Genomic DNA, 20,930 nt, shown 5'->3' on the forward strand with positions numbered 1-20,930 from the left:
TGAACTTCCTTTAAGGACACCTAATATAAAGTGGGTCCCAAGCTATTTTTGAAGCATTATCCTTTATTTTAATCAATTTCATTCAGGTGCTTAATTTAAATGAACAAGTTAATTAAAGGTTAACTGATTCAGATCATTCTTTGAAAGCATTTAGCATCTTCCACATTGTAGCAATGCACAAAATAAACATGTGATCATATTTCACAATAATTTGACAAGTTAGTAACAGTTAGTTAAATGCTTCTGTTCGTCACTATTTTTGATTAGTAAAAGTTAAAGCATGTTATTAGATGTAAGATCAAATGGATCTCCATGTCGGAAATATCTGATCTGATCATCTGATCTCGGACACCAGATCCTGTCAAAAGATAACCATTTTGACTGATGTCCAAAACCAATAAAACCTGTCAACAGCAAGTCTTGTCAAAACTCTATTAACAGCCTGAAAAATTTTTGAGAAAAAAATTACTGAGAAAGACAGAGAAGAGCAGAAGCAGGAGACAAGTGATGATTTTTAAAAGATCAGAGTTTATTAAAGAATATTAATTGAACTCCTCAGAATTCGATCGTGTTATTGATTTGTTTCTGATCTGATAGTTCTATAATGAATAAAAAAATGAAAGTCGCAATGTAACGGATGTAGTGACAGATCTTTTCTTACATATCGTCAAGGTGAAACAGTTGTTGATTGGATGGATACAGATCTGAATGCGAGCTTACAGTCGATTGTAAGAAAGGGGCGGGGTTTAAGCAGACTAAATGATTGGAGGAAGTCCAGCAAACATTGCCAGAGAGAAGTTTGTCATTTCACAGAAAGAATGAGTTATGACATGTTGATTAAAATTCTGGGCTTAAAAAAGGAAGGAAGAAAGAAACGTGGATGGATTAAGCATTCACAATAAGATTGAGAAAAAAATTAGAGAATGTCCATGTCATGCCGACTTTCCCGAATTATACTTTGTAATTTGTAGCTTGTAGCTTGACAGGCTGCAGTTTCAAAAAAGCCTCCCCACTACTGGTAGGAATGGAATTCATACTCAGGAATTCATATAAAATAAACAGGATTTTTTTTCTTATATGCTTGTACAATGGCCTATATAAGGGTCTTATATAGAGATCCTATAGAAGTTGATTCAGAAAAACCTGTTCTGGCGCCTGTGCTAATATTTGGCATAATTTTGGCCTAATGTCCAGGCCCTGGTTATTTCTAGGCTTGATTACTGCAATGCTCTTCTAGCTGGACTTCCATCATGAGCAACTAAACCCTTACAAATGATCCAGAATGCTGCTGCTCGTCTTGTCTTCAACGAGCCAAAAAAAGGGCCCACGTCACTCCTCTGTTCGTCTCCCTGCATTGGCTACCACTCGCTGCTCGCATCAAGTTCAAGGCGCTGACACTTGCTTACAGATTGACCACTGGCTCAACTCCCTCCTACTTTCACTCGCTCCTACAGGTCTACATCCCTACCAGAAGCCTACAATCGGTCAATGAGCGACGGCTCGTGGTACCATCACAGCGAGGCACAAAATCACTCTCCAGAACATTCTCATTCACGGTTCCATGCTGGTGGAATGATCTCCCCACTCTCATCCGGAATGCATAATCCCTGACAGCATTCAAAAGACAACTGAAAACTCAACTCTTCCTTGAAATCTTCGCTTGTCTGGTTTATGCTACTCTGAGCAATGTTTGAACTTTGTATTCTGAGCACTTTCCTGCGTTGTTTTTGCCTCTCCACGATGACTCGCTTGGTTTAATCCTCAAATGTTAGTCGCTTGTGATAAAAGCGTCTGCAAAATTGACTAAATATAAATGTAAATGTAATGATTGTGCTGTCTTTTGCTTTCTGTACTGTTTAAATAATGTACGGCATTAAGATGACTGAGTGCTCAGCTGAGAGCATGTAGCGTTACCTCCGTCATAGCACGGACGGACGGGGATAAGGATCAGCTGATCAGCAGATCATGAGTGATGAATGGCCGAGCTGATAATCTCATCGAGGCTCTGTCAGGATGATCAGATAAAAGCTGGTCTCTCAGAAGGAAATCTCACCACCCCACAGGCTGTCTGTTATACTAAGACATGCAGTGAAACACCAGAGTTTGCCGCATGAAGGGCTTAGCATGCAAGAGTTTGGGAAACGTTGTTGGCATTCCTTAGGCACCATATGCAGAAACATATTTTTGTAATATTTTGGGAATTTGAAGATAAAACCTTGCACTGGTTGTCGTTAGCACTTCTGCAGTAGATACTTTTGACCATTTAATTCGCTCATTTAAGAGAGGAAACGCAATACGCTCAGTCATCAAACAGCGAAATCCTCCTCCCGCTAAACTTCACGTCCATTCTGTCAAGTAACTCTCTCCTTTAACTGATGCTAAACTTAATGATAAAGGGGGACCCTGTACTGATCCTGTGTGATTGAAAACCTGCCTTTTTGAAATGTAAATTCACTTAGGAAGGTATGGAGACACACAGATAAAGGTCTAAAGCTCTCCCGGGATAACTCCCGCAATTGGTGCCACAGCTAAGGCGTGTCAGGTGGCTTGATGAATCCGCGGGGAGGCTGCACCTCAACACCAAGCTCTCCTCAGATCATCATCCCCTCGTCCTTATTCTGTCAACACCATTGATGAGGCTGTCAGAGACCCTGCTCATTTAAGGAGAGTGCCTGCCTCTCTTTGCATATGCACAACAAGGAGAAGGGAAGAGAGGTAGAGGCAAGGCAGGTGCTGAGAGGAGGATACCATGGGGAATAGCATCAGAGACCGAGCACATGAAGAAAATTCCCACCGGAGTTGGCGAGGCAGGGGACGATGCGTGGAACCGAGAGATACCCCCTCCTAGCAGCATGAGCCTGGAGCTTAACTCAGGCGGTGGGAAGAGGTCGCCGCAGCTCTGTAATCACAAAGTTCATGCAGAAGAGCAGGAATGTGGAGGCGTTCAAATAAAACAGTCTTAAAACATTCCTGAGGAGGTGCCGTAAGTTTGAGACCAAGTTGTGTCACGGAATAGAAGAGGCAACCAGGATTTCTCAACCATGTAGAGGGCGCTAGAGTCGGCCATGAAACGGAATCTCTAATTAACGGAACAGCAGGAAAGTTCCGCAGAGTTGATACAGCACAGAGTGCGTGTGGACCGTTTTTTTGCATTAATGATCTGGAACATGCAGAGCCCCGCTAAACGCACAGTGCTGCGGGGGTTGGTGCAGAGGTGGGTGGGTGTCCTGTCCCCTCTCACATCCCAGCAGGCCAGTGAGCACGTTACAGTAACAAGATCCTCCTAATTAGACCCCGACACCTCATGAGGGCCTGACATTAATATTAATCGACCTCTGTGGGCTGCGGCTGCATTTGTACTGCATATGCAAATAGAAAGAATCAGCCCACCTAGATGAGCGAAAGGGAAGGAGAACATGAGAATGATAAATGTGGAGAAAATGAAGAGTGCAAAGGGGAAATAGACAGATCTGTCCAGGGGTGTCATGCACCTCATTTTATAAGCAGTCCTGGCTCACTTGGTAGGCTAAGTATGAAATTATATTGATGTAAAGCCTAGTGCAGGCTGTACAATTTTGGCCAAGATGTGCAATTTGAGACAAATTTCAGGAGTCATAAAAGATTTATTTCGTTGTAGGACAAACAAGTTCTGTCTTTGCTCGCTGGTTAATTGCCTTTGCGATGAATCCTAACCTTGTAAGATAGCTTTCCATTGAAGACCCAAATATAGAAATAGGGGCAAAGCAATTTATGACATTGTGTTCATTGTGTTCAATTTATGTTTGTCAGAGATAGAGCAAGAATATTACAGAGAGGGGGTGAGATGTTCAGTCAACAATGTTTATACTAGATTGTTTATATGATATTCCACATAATATGGTATGCAAATTAACAATATCTTGCATACTGAGGACCTTAAAGCATTAGTTCACCCAAAAAAATGGTCATCACACTTCATCATATCGTTCCAAACTCATAATACTCATTTTCGCTCATCTTCGAAACATAAATGAAGATATTTTGCAATAAAATCTGAGATATTTCTGTCCCTCCATTGACAGCTATGCAACTACCACTTTGACACATCAAAAAATTCATAAAGAGATCGTAAAAGTAATCCATATGAATTTAGCGGTTTAGTTCAAATTTTCTGAAGAAACTCAATCGCTTTATATGACAAACAGATTGAATTCAGGATTGTATTCACATATAAACATTGATCAGCGAACATGAGTTTAAATCTATTCATCATATAAAGCGATCGAATCTCTTCAGAAATCTCTTCATGTGTTCTAAACCGCTCAATTCATATGGATTAGTTTTACAATCTCTTTACGAACTTTTTGGAGCGACAAAGTGGTAGTTGCATAGCTGTCAATGGAGGGACAGAAATCTTTCAGATTTTTCAGATTTTTCAACCCTTTAAACCGAAAGTATACTTCCCTTGTCCACTCTGGGTCACGGACTGTCTGTGTGACATCATTTTCATCATCAGTACAGTCGGATGATGTCTGCGCATACCATCTGTATGCGGCCCAGTATTTGTTTACACATAGAAAACAGTGCATACTATCATGCTAGTAATTTGATCAATTGATCCACATGCACGGTCAAAACTGTATATTTTTAAAGGCTTGCATGGTCAAATGTGCGTTAAGTTTAAATAAGCCTTTAGAGGACCCTCTCAATGGTCCTGGTCAACCATGTTTTTTTTTTGTCTTTTGTATGGGATGGAGACAAAAAAAGGTTGAGAGAGGGGAATGAGATCAGCATCTGACCAAGGTCAGACTCAAACCAGGGTCACTGTGAACGAACAGCTCTTATGTGTTCTGAGCATGTGCACAGTCCACTTGTATCATGACAAGAAAAAGTTGCAGAATTTACTAATTGTACTTTTAGTAGTTGTTCTTATGCAATGCACAATGTACTTATGCTGCATTAGTGTTGTGGTACAGCTTTTCGACAGCCGAAGGTTAGACATAAACACTTAAAGGGGTGGTAAAACGCATTTTTTCAAAGGCTTGATTGTGTTTGTGGGGTGCACTGTAACATGTGTTCATGCTTCGTTTTTTAAAAATTGCATTATTTTCCATATATTTTACCTTTATTCTACACTGCTCTGCCCCTCCTTGTAAAAACAGTCTGATGGTTTCCAGGTTCTATGAAGCCAGTCCCTCAAAACTACGCAATGGGCTCAGATTGGTTAGCTGGCCCAGTGTGTTGTGATTCGCTAACAGTCTAGTGCATGTATTCTGGAAACGTCACGCCCCTTGCCTTTACCGGTACTTTGTGCTTTGGTCTATTATAAACAATGGCGTCAATAAAACCAATCGGACCTGGGGAAAGTGAGGACGATCGAGCAGAACCTTTTCAAGAACGGCTGTCAAACGACGTTTCAGAAAGGTTTGTTTTTTTGCTGTTCTCTCATTACTTTTTAGATACGCTTTTGTTTAATTGTACTAATTATTATAGGATTACAAAAAAATAAGCTTCATAAACAAGAATTTCATATAATCGTTCTAAGAAATTATACTACAGTCCTCAAAGGGATTTTTTTGAGTAAAGACTGCGGATCTACAGTGATCGTTTCTGACACGGTTACTTTTGTATTTTTAGAATGATTGTAGACAAATATCTGTCGACAGAACTATTAACCCAAAACGAACACTAAACATTGGCTGCCAAATCAAACACAGAACCATGTTTAGTATGCCTGTAGATAAACAAGCATGTAGATAAACATAAAAGCTCGAATCAAAGAATAATTTACACTAATTCCAAGTTCGCTGTTGAGATTAAAAAAAAGTTTGTTACGTTAGGTGTTTGTCGGATAACATTAAGTATGAATGAGCATTTAACAAACCAGCAGAGCCAAACAGCGTTGTCATTTGTTTACTTGCTACAACGTACAATTAACAATACGAACTATTACAGGAAAACACATCGACGAAAAATAAATCATACTTACATTGTGGCCCATAAACAGAAGCTTCTGTTCTTAAAGTTGGAACTGCTCCATCTTTCAGGACAAGCCGTTGTGCAAATCCTGCATTGAACTCGCAAAGATTGTGAAAGCTTTCCTCCGTGTACAGCACAGAGAGAGAGATTTGGGTCATAATTATGAGGGACCGAGTTAAAAATGAATTGTAACCATTGATCCCTAACTCCAAGGCTGAACAAAGTGGACCTGCAAACGGGATGAAAATAACAGCAGCGTTTTGACGGCATTGCGACAACTTATCTCCAAAACAGCAATATAAAATGGCCTCGCCCCGCTTATTAAGTATTCTCGGAGGAAGGGTTTATGTAAATAATGGGATTTGCTGACGTCAGCAAACCCGGAGGAATGTCGTGCAGTCCAAAACCGGCCGTTTGCTGTAGTCCTTAGAAATTGAATTTTTAAAAGCAAATATCTCCCTTTGCTTTGAACTTTGAGCGCTGTAACTTTGCAGATGTTGTTTATGCTCAAACAGCAACATCACACACTAGCTAAAGTTAGAAAAGTGAAATCGTGTTTTACCACCCCTTTAAATAATCACTTATTACACCTACAAAAACCATGCAACATTATTATCAAATATTAAAATAGTGTTTTTCTGCAACTTTCATTCAAAATCCATTTGGTTCAGAGATCTGAGAGGGCATGTTTTAATGGGTGTGAAGCTAAAGAAGTATGAGTGCGCTCTGGAGTGATGTGAATAGCAGAGATGGGGGACTCGAGTCACATGACTTGACTCGAGTCAGACTCGAGTCGCAAATTTAAGGACTTGAGACTTGCTTGACTAAATTAAGAAAATGACTCGACTTGACTTTGACTTGAGATCCAATGACTTGAGACTTGACTTGACTTGAACTGTATGACTCGAGAATGACTTGATACATTTATCATCGCAACATCAATTGATGAACAAGATGAAAGCAACGGAACCATTGACGCCAGTCATCAGACTCTGCGCGATTGCGTGACTGCACAAGCCCAGAAAAAACATACATCGCGGTGAGCGCGCTAAATACAAAAACATCTCCCAGCATTGTTTCTTTTTGGATATAAACACTATAAATTGACTATATTCATACAAGAAGATTTGCTATACGCATAATAACTGGCAAGGGATATCGGACGACCATCACAACCTCGAACAGTTGAACTTCATTCACCACGTCTAAAAGTAAGCTATTGCTTGTTTAACCTGTTTGTTATAGTTAATTTGACTATCTTTAAATCGAGAATATTGGTCAAAACAGCATGCCTCTTTATACACAGTTATGTTTTCAAATGTAGCTTAATGTTGTCAATATTCAAATGATAATTAATGATGTCATATGTTTTGTATAACATTTGCCACATTTCTTTTTAAATCATGCTTTAAAGCCAAATATGTCGTTCTTTCCAATGACAAAAAACAACATAGAAAACTGTTAATGTTTTGTCGTGTTTTATGTTTCTGTTAAAGCAGGGTTAGATGTTATCAGGGGTCACATCTACTATTAGATGTTATCAAAATGCCAGCAGAATTAAAATTGCACCCAAAATTCAAAATGTGGTGGAAAAAATACCCTAGTATGAGTTATTTTCATAATTATAACATATGATATTAAAAAAAATATTTCCAGAATATTGACGCGTTTGCAAATGTGATGATTTTATAAAACAGTTCAGTAAACAATGAATAAAAAAGAGTGAATATTGTGATGTGACATTTAGACATATATTCCAAATATTTTCTGTTTTTGCTCGATTTCTCCAATGACAATAGTTCCAAACAAGCCACAGAAAGAGTTATGCGTATTTGTGATTCAGTGACCTAGTTGCTTAGTTCCAGAACGAATCTGCCGTTTTGAACATAAGTTAAATGAATGCTTCTATGACTCGTACATTAATACGGTAATTTGCCGCCACCTATTGGCGGTTTTAACTTTATAATTAAAAATATATAACTTGTATTAGGGATGCCAGTTTGAAGAATGCCTTTGGTCGCATAGGAATTATACTTGAATTGTGAATTGTTTAATACCTTTTAATGGTCTTCTGCAATGTTTGAGGCATATTTATTTTTTCATGCTTTAATGTTGGCCTAATTTCAGTTACATTTAGATTTTTATTGTAGTAACCACTCAGCTATATGTGGAAATGCATATATTAAAAAAAAATAAAGTTGCAAATAAAACCATAGTCCACAACTTCTGTAGTTTTAACTTATTTTAATATATAAATTTAGTGAAATCGTCAAACGTTTGTATGACTTGCCAGTGACTTGTGACCCAAGCTACGACTTGACTTGACTTGACTTGACATAAGGCAGTGACTTGACTTGACTTGCCTTTATAAGAAATTTACTTGCTTGAGACTCGAAGGTTAAGACTTGAGACTTGCTTGTGACTTGCACATGTGTGACTTACTCCCACCTCTGGTGAATAGAGAGGACAGTGTTTTGGGGCATGGATGACTGTATGCAGTTATGCCCTGATACCTTCAAGCATGTGGCAAGTGAATCTTGTCGTGACTATAAATGCAGTGAAGGTGTCATCACTCCAGCTACCACATAGCATAGACAAAAGACAGGCAGGGGGTGAATTGCTTCAAGTCATCTTTCACCCTTTCTGTTTCCTGAGGAAGAGGTGAAATAGTGTATGTGTTAAGAGGTGGGTGTGAAAGTTCACAAAAAAACTCATGATAGCTGCAGGTGAAATAGATCTGGATGAAACAAATCTGACTTAAGAAAAGCAATTATAATATTTAAACAATGACATGATTCCATATATTTGGTTCCCTAAGAAGTTTTTAAAAAATGTAAAAAGTGGTTTCCTCATCAAGGTATCTGAATTTATAACAGAATGAAATGGTCTATAGCAAAATAGGGAATCTAAGGGGAAGGAGTAATATAAAAGTAGCCCATACAGTTATTCCGCTTCAAAGGTACACTGCTCACCCAAAAGTTACAATACTGTCCCCTATTCACATGAAGAATCACAAATACCATAATGTATATGAATTGTTGACATCATTGACATTATGCAGTTTGGCGTCTTCACAATTGCAATAGTTGAAGAGTCGTTTAGGATGCAATTGTCACTTATAAGTATCAGGGGGACTGTGATTCGAGCTGTACAGGAAAGCAACTGTTGTTATGATGGACCAGGCTGTTTGCCCCCCTGGGAGGTCTGGTGCACAGGGTACTTATTAGTCTTAGGACGAGACTTTGTGGACAGATTTAAAAGCTTCAGCCAGGATCTCTCGCATTGGTGCCAAGTTAAGCCACAGCATAATTAGTAAACCTCAGAGGAATGTTCTTCATGTGGCCGAGTACAATGGCCTCTTAGATAGATGCTGAAACATGCTCTTGCACTGTAGATGCATGCACATACAGTGTCACTGCAATCTGCTTTACACACTCTCTCTGTCTGCTCACACAAACAGGCGTGCAGAAAGGACAATTACTCCCATTAAAGAGGCCCAGATGCTTCCTTGATTAAATTTGACCACACAAACACAAATTAAAGCAAATGGGTGCGTATGAAGGCCTTCCCAAGCATATGTTCAGCAGGTTGCATTGAGCCCATAATGGGTGAGAAAGAGAGAGTGAAGTATGAAGTTCATAGCTGAATTCACGTAGGGTAGATTACTCTTAAGCTTTGTAATGTAAAATTGACAGCAGGGCAAAAATGACCTCAGTGGTCGTAGTGACAGCTCCTGTGCAAGAAACAGAGAGCGATATTACTCTCTCATCCATTAGACATTCCCATCTAGTAACAGATGGGACAGTATTACAATACTTCTGATCAATGATATAGTTCTCTTTTATTCCGTCACATGACTCAAAGTCCAGTCATTGTTTTAACATGTAAACACCTTGGGGAGAATTCATATTCAATGAGTACATGGTAACACCACTTTTGCAAGTATTATTAACTAACATCCAAGAGGAGTAAAAACTACAGAGATGAGCACAACATTTTTTAAAGCACTACTACCAGGATGGCCAATTACATCCATCCATTCTACAAACCGCTTGTCCCATGCAGGGTCACAAGGTATTTCAGAGAAATACCTTGGATGGTTAGCCAGTCCATCACAGGGCCAATTACATGTTACACTAAATTGGATTTTGTTAAGTGTAAAAGTTGAGTTTATATCCAGGCATAATTTGATTGTCTGTTAACTCAGATGGCCAAAAAGAGGAATGGCTTGATCCCGACATATAAAAAGCTTTTTTGTTTGTGGGGACCCGGGATTGAATCCTGGGTCATGTCATTGCCTGTTCTAGTTCTTCTTTTTCTTATCTTTCCCTGTGCTTTCATATCACATCTCCACTGATAAATGAAATAAAACCAACGAAAAATGGAAAGTCATCACAACCTGTAAAAAAAAAAAAAAAAAATTTAATAAATAAATACATTTTAATTAAAAATATAGTTTTGATACTTCTTAAGAAAAAACTCGTTTTGTTCATGGTCATGGCAACAGTAATTTATCAAAGGATGATTAAATGACGGAGAAAACTAGAAAGTATTCAGATTTGTAGTGTAGTTAAGCTGACTTTACATTAAAGACCTAATTCAAGTGCCGCACTGATGGACACAAGTCTATATCAAGTCCACCATTAGGAACAGGATCTGTAAATAAATGGTGCATGCAATTTTAAGCTTCAAATGTCAACAGTAATTGTTAATACATTGAACTTCACTACTAAAATACAATTGAACTATAGTAGGATAGCTGGTTAACTAGATCAGCTGGCCAGGATACTACAGTGTTATACGTTCAAGTAAAAACAGATTTGCTACAGATGAGTCCTTGGGGACAGGAGATGTCCGTAGACGTCCTTGAAACCAGGACAATTTAATATAAGTCATTTATGTGAAGGTCAGTGTGAGATACAGTTTTTGAGTTTAAGAGACTCTGGAGATTCAGAACTGCTTAATAAATGAGATTCATGTGTAGAGAAGTTTCTGGGCCCGGTCAAATGGGAATCTTCATGTTTAGAGATGGATGGGCTTGATGGTAAAAAGTGGCCCAGATAAAGTGACTGGGCTTGGGAGTAGTCAAAGTACATGGAGCCACTTGCAGCAGTGTATACAGAACCAGGAACAGTGTACCTTATTTATTTCTAACAGTCACAAACAAGTAGCGACATTTGAAATGTCTAGCTAGGATGATAAAAACAAGTGAGAAGCCATGAGATACCTTGATTACTTTAAGTGATGGAGAAGACCAGGGGTCCAAGCATTTGTCCCTTTGGAACTGCAGGCATGAGGGGGCAGGGTGTGGAGAAATAGCCTCTTGTCATCCAGTATGAATGTAAACCAGGCAAGCGCTGACTTGGAAATGCCCTTCTCTGTAGACATCAATAGTTTGTGACAGAATAGACAAATGCATAATAATTAGTATGGAGTTAAGCAAGGATATTTTGTCTGATGTGAATGCTTTATTCTGAGACGACAGCTTCGCTAAATAAGAATAAGTTGACTGAATGGAAGGCAGAGGATAAGAGGAGATCATTTTGATGGAAGAGGAGGAGGGTGATAGAGATAGTGGTTCCTCAGTTCTTGGCGAGGAGAAGACCCTTGTTCAAGTGAAAAAAATTATCGTTTGTAAAGCAAACAGAACAAGAGGTGATGAACTGACAATGAACTGATTATAATTGATTATCTTTGCAACATTGACACTGTTATTGAACTAAATTGAATCAACATTGAGCTGAATAGTGACAATTTTCTTCAGTAATAATAATAATAATAAAAGGAGTCGAGAGGAGCATCAGTTCAGGGAACTAGGTCCGGTTGGGCCAATAAGGGGCAACTAGCAATAATAATAAAAGATTAATTTTGTAACTGTTATTTTCCCATTAACTTCTGTGAAGCAGCTTTGAAACAATCTGTATAGTATAAAGCGCTATACAAATAAATGTAACTTGAACTGATCCAGGAGAAACATTAGCAGGAGTTAGCAGTCAATTATGCAACAATGTTTAGAAATACAAGGAATGGCTTTAATTTCAATTAGTAACTTCTCTAATTTCAGGCAGAATTAATGTATTGTGATATTGTTCCTTAAACTTTGTGTTTTAATGATGAGTCCCAGACCTTTATATAGCCACTGTATCTGATAGTCAAACAAAGGGAACAAGGTACTAACTCTTCCATTCTGACATTTCTTAAACCCTCATAGCTTTAAAGGACCTCAATGAACTATAGATACTGGTCCTGGACTACCCCAGCAGTGAACATAGTAGATGCAGAAATATTGCCCATTACGGAAGTGGGATGCGAAAACCATTTCATGTTGACTTTAAAGGAGCCTTAATACAACTTACCCACGCCTCATTGCTGCATTAAACACCAAAGTATATAACTCCCAAGATGGTGTGCTTTTCAAGTTAGAACTCCATTAACTTGGCAAGTGGCAAAATTAGGTTTTATCCCAGTTCTGCTCGGTTGAACTACAGACCATTTGCGGCAGTGAGTAGTGAATGAGTGTTCCTCCACTTACACTGAGGCCCTATTAATTACCCAGGCTGCGTTGAAGCCCGGGTGCGCCAGGGGGCTCAGGAGCTAATGCTTCCCGTTTGACCGTAGATGCTCTGTCTAATGCCTCCCCTGAGAGGAGTTTCACTAATTAATCCACCGTCTTCAGAAAGGCGATGCCCCGTTCCCCCACCCCCGCACAGATCTTCAGGGAGGGAGAGCAATAGGGAGGAAGCGAATTCATTTAAGCTCATACAATACTCAAATCTTGAGGTGCGGTTGGAGTGGATTTTGATCAGAGGAAAACTCTTGACTGCTGTGGTTCTAAAGCAGCTTGAGGAAATTAGATTATTGTTAAAACAATCTGTATAGTATAAAGTGCAAAATATAAAAAGGTGACTTGACTTGGCAAAAATGTGTGCTGAGGGTAGATGTGGTCAAATAGACAGGTCACTTAAACATTATTATTATTTATGTTTTATGGATTACTGCAGAGTTTCTCAATTTACTCTTATTTACCTCCACAGCCCAATCAGTAAGGTTCAAGTACCGTAATTTAAACCAAAAAACGTATATGCTCCTTTTGACTTGTATTATACTGGATATAATACAATCATTAATTATCATTCAACAATAATATTAAAATGGCCATCATTAAAAAGATTCACTTTTGCACTAAAACAATTTAACAAGAGACCCATCAAATAGTGTAAGAAATATAAAATATTCTATTTTAGTTTGAATTTGCATTTGTTGGGGAAAACCATTATAGAAGTGTGGGAAGATCATAGGATTGTTGTTAACTGAACTGAGCTGGGCTGCATTTCCCAAAAGCATCATGAGCCCAATTAGATCGTAGAACCATTGCAGCGAATAGTTTCTATGATCAACTTAACTCACAATACTTTTGAGAAATGCAGCCCTGGATGATGACATAACTGTTTTCTCCAGAGCTGATTTACAGCTTAATTAAACTTCTAAAATTGATTAACTTTACACAGTTATTGAAAAGAACTGAATTAACACTGAACAGACTTAAGCAGAATAATGACACTATTGTCTTTTTAGAGCTGCTTTACAGAAGAATTGAATTCTGTTTGCATCATTGAATCCTTTGTCTCCCTCAAACGCAAGCATGAGCCCCCTCAGTTGATACTGTAATAATATATTTGGCAAAACAGATGTGGCAAATGTTCCAGTGCATATTTATGTTTGCGCAAATGTCAAATGTCAACGAGACAGAGAGAGTGGGCTCTGCCAAGGAAAAGACATGGGCTCACCGCAGGGAGCCGTATTGTGGAAGAATACACATATGGGATCGCTATAGGGACCTCAACATATGGGACCCAGCCTAGCACAGGTTCCACCAGTGTATACGAGTGATAGGCCTGACAACAGACGCTCCACCACGTCCGTTGCCGAGGGGTGTGGAGGAACTCAACAGGGTTCGGCTACTCTACACTACAGGAGCAAGAATGGGGCACGGATCCAGTCCACATTAGGGGAATGGCGCGGCAAGCCGACACTTCGAGCAGGGCTTACAGTGTTGACTGGCCTCTATGCGAAGAGATCACACGGGAAGCTACCGGCTCGACACGTATGCTATAGAATCTAGCCAGCGCCCAGGGAGAAGCTACACTCCGAGTGGAGTGGGCTCACAACTCGGGGGGGGCATGGTGTGTCCTGGGATTGATACTGGCGTCCTGGCCTCCGTAACAGATGAAGAGCTGAGGCTTTGCGTTCTGTCCACGTATAGCTGGATTCAGTCTCCTAGTGCCCCTTAGGAACCTGACGATCAGGTCGTGCTTCCCCAAGGATCTCCCATCAACTGCATCATGATGTGCGGCAATAGAGGCAACACTTTGAGGGTGGTGGGAGACAGCCCTCGCTGGAGGAAGCAGGAAGGACCTCTTGCAGGAAGGAAAGCACAGTACCCATCGAACATCTTCAGGGGTCTTCTCGGAGAGAAGAACACCGCTCAACGAACTGGTTCCACTTCACGGCGTAAGCACGCCTCGTAGAGGGTGCTCTCGCCGAAGTGATGGTGTCTACGACAGCTTGTGGTAGATCATCTAGAACCTCCACGTCCTCTCCAGTGACCAGACATGGATTTTCCAAAGTTTTGGACGCGGGTGCCATACGGTGCCCGTCCTTGAGAGAGAAGGTCCTCCCTCAGAGGAATGGGCCAGGGAGGGGCTGTCAAGTGGAGCATCAGTTTGGGAACTAGGTCCGGTTGAGCCAATAAGGGGCAACTAGCAACTTTGCACAGTGTCTATACGAAAAGGCTCACTGGGGGAAACACATACTTATTTAGTATACTTTAATGGCATACGGCCATTATTACCATAAGAGAGCGTGGCTGAGAGCGACGACTGGCTGATACTAGCTCAGTCTCAGGAGCAGTTTGCGAGCACAGGGACTTGCTGCTCCAGCATATCAGTAAGTTGGGTCTTCGGGTCAACTGGGAAAAGAGCAAACTCTTCCCTGTACAGAGGATCTCTTTTCTCGGTATGGAGCTGGACTCGTCTGGTGGACCAAGTCCAGCTCCATACCGAGAAAATTGATCCTTTGCACGCCTCACAGGGGATCATGTCCGGTCGGTGCTGAATGAAGGCGAGTCTCGATCTCAACAACGAGATAGTCATGTTCCCACAATGGGAACATGAACCATCCACAAAAGCTGCTTCAGCGTGCTGTAAGCCCAGAGATGTGATGCATCTATTGTTACCGTCAAATGGGGACAGGGAACGACCGCATCCAAAACTTAGAGTGGAATGGCATCTTGAAAAAGACGCACATACCCGTGTTGCTCTTTCAGAAAATAGTGCTCTCAACCAGTGCCGGAGCACACAGGGAATGACCATGGCAACACTGACAGATGGTGCAGCATATACCAGTGAAGCACTCACCCTCTTTGTCCTCTAAACAACCGTCAAAACAAACAAACACAAAGAATGCAGTTAAAACAGCAGTTGAAATCTCAGAAGGCTCGCGATCACCGTTGCACTCGCGCTGTAACACACCAGCACCGGGAGAGACTTCCAGGAGAAGCACCAACACACTCGCTCATTGAAAAACACTCCAACACTCTTCATAGACATCAAATCCGATCAGCTCCGAAGCGAAAGGGAAGTGGTGCATGCATCCACTTCTGTATTTATACACACGCTTCGGGGCGGAGCGCGTGATGCAATTTATTCAATACTCGAAGATGACAGGCTCCCTAAGTGTGATCCCAATCAGTAGGGTACGTCAGACTTCATCGAACGTGACCGAACCGAAAGGTAACTGCAACCGTGAGAGAGAGGCCTAGCTGACTCCAGCATAGAGGGAATTACAATAGTCTAAACGAAATTAAATAAAGACATGTATAACCCTTTAGAAGTCATAATATGACAAAAAAGACTTGACTTTAGATGAAAGCCTATGAAATTAATCTGTTTATCAAGTTTAAAATTGTGTCTGACATCCACACAAATTACTCAAACTTACACATTATTTTGGTTTCTTCCCTTACATTTATATTTTATAGTCCTCATATTTTTCTATATATTTTTTTAATATAGAGACTTTTTACACCAACTCCTCCCACTGAAGTCTGGTTGGGACAGACAAAAAGATGTATTGTTAACCGTGTCAATAGTGTAGGGGTAAGATGTGTGGCAGAAAGTTTTGACGCAAATCGACACAAGTTCGGTTACGCCTTTTGCCGAACTCGCTCTACTCCCTTTTCCCATCACATATCAGATCGGAAAGGCATGTATTTTCAATAAAAATTAAGAAAATATTTGAAAAGTGGAAATAAAGTGTATAACGTGTGTTTATTAACAAAGTGTTTATCGGTTAGGGGTGGAGGTGGGAGGGCTTTATTGTCCCAATAAGGAAGGATCCATTTAATAATTTTAATAAATAGAATAATTTATTAAATGTTAATTAAATGTTATTAGTGCATACCTTGTAATGTACAACAACACTGAGGTGCAAATAATGGCAAATAATAAAAAGTATCTGCCACTATTTAAAAGTATAAATAGCATCTAACTACCATTTACTCTGAATGCAAGGAAATATGCTATTTTTACTTAGTGCAAATAGCCGCCACCCTCAAACAATCACATGCTACACACTACAGACAATAAACAAGGGCAAGATTTGATGCTTTATGTCTTTTCTTGGTAAATTGAGTATATTATGTAAGATGTTACAGTCTTCATTATATTGTCATATTGAATTATCAGCAGTGATGGCCAGGATATCATGACTGATGCAGTCCTGTGAAGTGAGCAAATACAGTTTGGACCTCCGGCATGTTCTGGCATGAGGACCTTGCGATGTTCTAATCACTTAATAAGAGTATCAGAGTGTGTGGCCAAACCCTGAGGTAACAGTAGCGAAGGAGGGAAATACCTACTCAATTTAAAGAAACACAATGCAGATTAAAGAGCAAGTAAAGATAATTACATAAAGTAACACAATAAATGCATAGTTTATTTGTTTTTGGCAAGTCCACAAATGCAGCTTTCTAGTAACAAACACATCAGTTTATCTTTGAACAATTTACTGGAAAGTCACAGTTGGCAAGGATAAATGGAGATAATAATCTCATAGCAATAACAGAAAGCCATGGCTATCCTCATGTCTGAGCAGCTGGGAGTCACATCAGCCGGTTACGCCGTGGCTTTACAGCACTAAAGCTGTGGTCATTCTTAACAGTTAGTTAGTCAGTTGAGATGGGAATTATGTTATTGTACTATGAGTGATGCGCTGTCACATAAGTCTATTTTCCATGTAATCCCAAATCTACGAAGCATTATTTAGAATTTGTGTGAGAATGTTTGGTTACTTGTGGCATACGTGTGAAGCACACACAGGCATGCAGTGCAATAACTTATATTTCACAACGCTTTAGTTTACAATGCTGCAGAATACTAAAAAAAAGGCTGCATGTCTGTCAGAATAGTGATCTTGGACCTTGATTTGAGTTTCCCATTCATTTCCTCCAGAGGGTTTCAATAAAGAGTTCTAAGCCATAACCCTAACAACCAGCTCTTAGAACACATTTGACTCATGCAAGGGGAAAAAAGTATTTGAAAATCAGAGAAAAGAAAAGATGTCTCACATGTTTCTCACTGTAGTAAATAAAAATCAATTTTGCTATGGAGAAAATGAATGGGATTTTTTATTTTCAGAACCCACTTTATTGAGGCAAAACATGCAGCATGAATGTCCAGCCCCCTGACACTGAACTGAAACCTAACTAAACAGGAGTGCAAGAATTCGGAGACCAAGCTTCGCACACAACGCATAAAGCATAGAGCGCACGGCCCAATCACAGTCAAAGCCACACGCTTACACAACGACAATGTGATGCATGAGTGTCAGGAAAAGTCCAACCGACGTGACAGAAACCTGACATTTATATAAATAATCTCATACATAATCAGTTGCTATATCCGGACACATTCAGAAACCAAGGCAACCAAGGAAACTAAACACAGGAAACTAGAAAATGGAACTAAATGAATATCAAAATAAGAGTCCCTGAATAAAACAGGACGTGACAGTTATACATGGTACTGTTAAGTAAACACTGGGATGACATAGTAAGTTAAGCGCTAAAACAATTAAAAATGAAAGACAATTTGACAAAATTAAAAATAACTTTTTTGTTGTAATTACTGGTAAGAAATGTTATCATCTACCGTGAAAGTCCCATTTTATGAACCCCTCACAAAACTGTGTGTGGCATACTAGTGTATAGACTTTTAAAACGTTTAGAAAATCTAAATGAAATAAAACATTTAAGCACACTCAGTGTTCAATGAAATATTACATGCTATGTAAACATCAAAATCAGTTAAATTGAGCAATGAAAAAATGGTCTGTATTCACTGATCTATATAAATCACTGGATTGCTCATGACTGTCAGGCGCTGTGTAGGCTGTAGTAAGCGCATGATCACAAAGAAAGGATAACAAAAAGAATCTTTAATAGCCCTAGAATCACATAGGAGAATCGAAGGGAAGAAGCTCAGGAAATAACCACGCTTAACATACAGTAATGCCAGAACATGAAACAAATTAATCTGAGGGGTTATAGGGGTACAATTATGCCATTTTACGAAGTCTGGATTTTGTTTTTGGAGTGTACTAGAATATGCATTCATGCTTGATGGTTCAAAAACACATTAACTTCTCATATTTTACATTATTACAGAACCTCTCTCCCCAGTCTGGCTCGTTTTGTTATAGCTTTTGGAGCAAGGGCGCCGCCATCTTGCAATACCACAGCGCGTGTCTCACGGGGTAGATAGATATAGTTGAGGACTGACAAGGAAAGTTAAAGACAGAGAAATTTAAAGATGGAAACTAAAAAGTCACATCATAAATCAAAAGTAGGGGCACTACTGTATTGCCCCTGTTGTAGAAATTATTTTTACAGTGTTAAAGCAAAAGACAAGAGTTAATTTCCATAAACTGTCATTAAAACGGAGAACGTACAGCTTCACTAGTGGCACTGAAAAGGAAGAACCCTTAAATGGGCGCTGATCTCAGAGTATGCAGACAGTGAACATTTTTTCGAGGAAGATTACATTGAAGAAAATACCTAATTTATGTGTGATCTGGCAAACGATTTTTGAAAAGTTGGTTTAAATCATTAAAAAAATGGTGTCAATTCAAGACTGAGCAAAAAACTCAAGACTTAACAAGGTTCAGGTGAAACTAATAAATCAATAATGAGAACATGTGGCAGGCATAAAACAACAAAAGAAAAACACTGAGGACCTCACAAGGCCAAAAAAAGAACAACAGCCGGATAATTTATGACAAATATTATATACAAATAGCACTTCATTCATATGCAAACTGTCATGCTAGGTAAAAAGCCATACAATTTGAGCTGACCTGCGGCTTTTTAAAGGTTTCCAAGAGTCTGAAGTGGATGTTGGTCAACAAAAAGGAAATCAGGAAATAACATACACACTTCACAACTTATTCAGAGAAATAAAGCTGACTGCATGTGGATTTTAGACCATTAAACATGAAGCTTTATTTCCAAATTTTTATAAGGTCGCTCCAAGCAAGAAGATGCATGGTAAACCTTGGATTTTAATACAATATAGTGCCTTATAATAAGGACTTGCATGTATTTGTCATCGTTGGTTGCAGCAGAGATGAAACAGGATCCAAGTGCAGCAGTTTTAACTTTAAATTCAAGAACAAACTCAAAACTTCACAACACACTCACAGAAAACAACAGGAACAGAACAACCAACGTCATAATGACGTAGAATTGACAATGAACTGAAAGACACACAGGGTTTAAATACACAGCACACAGAGGATCTAATGAGACTAATTAACGAGACACACCTGAACTGAAATTCGAATCAAATCAATTACCAAGGAAACAAAAACTCAAACCTTGACAGTATAATAATTATTGTATGTTTGATTTCTGCTAATAATACCAAATATTAGTGTTGGGTCCGAGTCCACTTTTGTCGAGTCTGAATCAAAGTCCAAGTCCGAGTCCAAAAGGGGCCGAGTCGGACTTGAGTCCGAGTCCTTAACATCCGAGTCCGAGTAGAGCTCGGCCGAGTCCACAAAGATTTAAATGATTTTAAATTTGCCTTTCACAAAGACCCGCCCCTCTTAGTTATTGTTATACGTCAGACAAGCCAGTCCGCTCTCATTCCAGTCATCATGTTCTCACACAGAAAAAAATATATTGCGGAGCAAAGAGGACACTGACAATGCGCCAACAGACAAGGCAGAGCAGGTTTCTTTTGGTTTGAAATAAAGTCTCAGCTTTCAAATTTTGTAATTTTTTATGAAATTCAAACAATAAATACTGTTTTGTGGCGCTTTAATGTGTAGCGCTTCCGTTCAAACACCACGTGAACTGCTCATCTCTTCTAGTTATAGCACAAATTAAACATGAACATCAGAACCACAAAATAAATCAATACACACCCCTTTTCAAGTTCAAGTCCACGTTTACCTGTTGTACATATTTCAGAATCTGCAAGGTAATGCTCAAGAATGCAACACGATGCATTAAGAGCCAGGGGTAAACTTTTGAGCAAGATGATAGTGATGTTTAAATTTTTCTTATTTTGTTTTACATGCTAATATCTTATTTAGCCTCTGAAGGGCAGGACTAAATTAATTAATGAATTTGTAAACAAAATAAGAACAATTCACATTAATGATCAAGTTCAAAAGTTTACACCCCCTGCATCTTAACAGAAGCTTCCGTCTCGAGCATCATTATATGTTTGCAACGTTTGAAATAGTTGTGTATGAGTCCCTCGGTTGTCACCAGTGTGAAAAGATGGATATCACAATCATAGTCACTGCTTGTAAGGAGTCAAATATGCAGAAGATAATGGAAAAGCAAAGAATGTGCAGGAGCTGGAGTATTTTTCTGAAGACTATTGGGCAGTTTAACTGTTCGGGAC

Source organism: Siphateles boraxobius, unplaced genomic scaffold (assembly GCF_051911475.1).
Source record: "Siphateles boraxobius isolate OS27281-9 unplaced genomic scaffold, OSU_SipBor_1 8, whole genome shotgun sequence".
NCBI classification, from domain to species: Eukaryota; Metazoa; Chordata; class Actinopteri; order Cypriniformes; family Leuciscidae; genus Siphateles; species Siphateles boraxobius.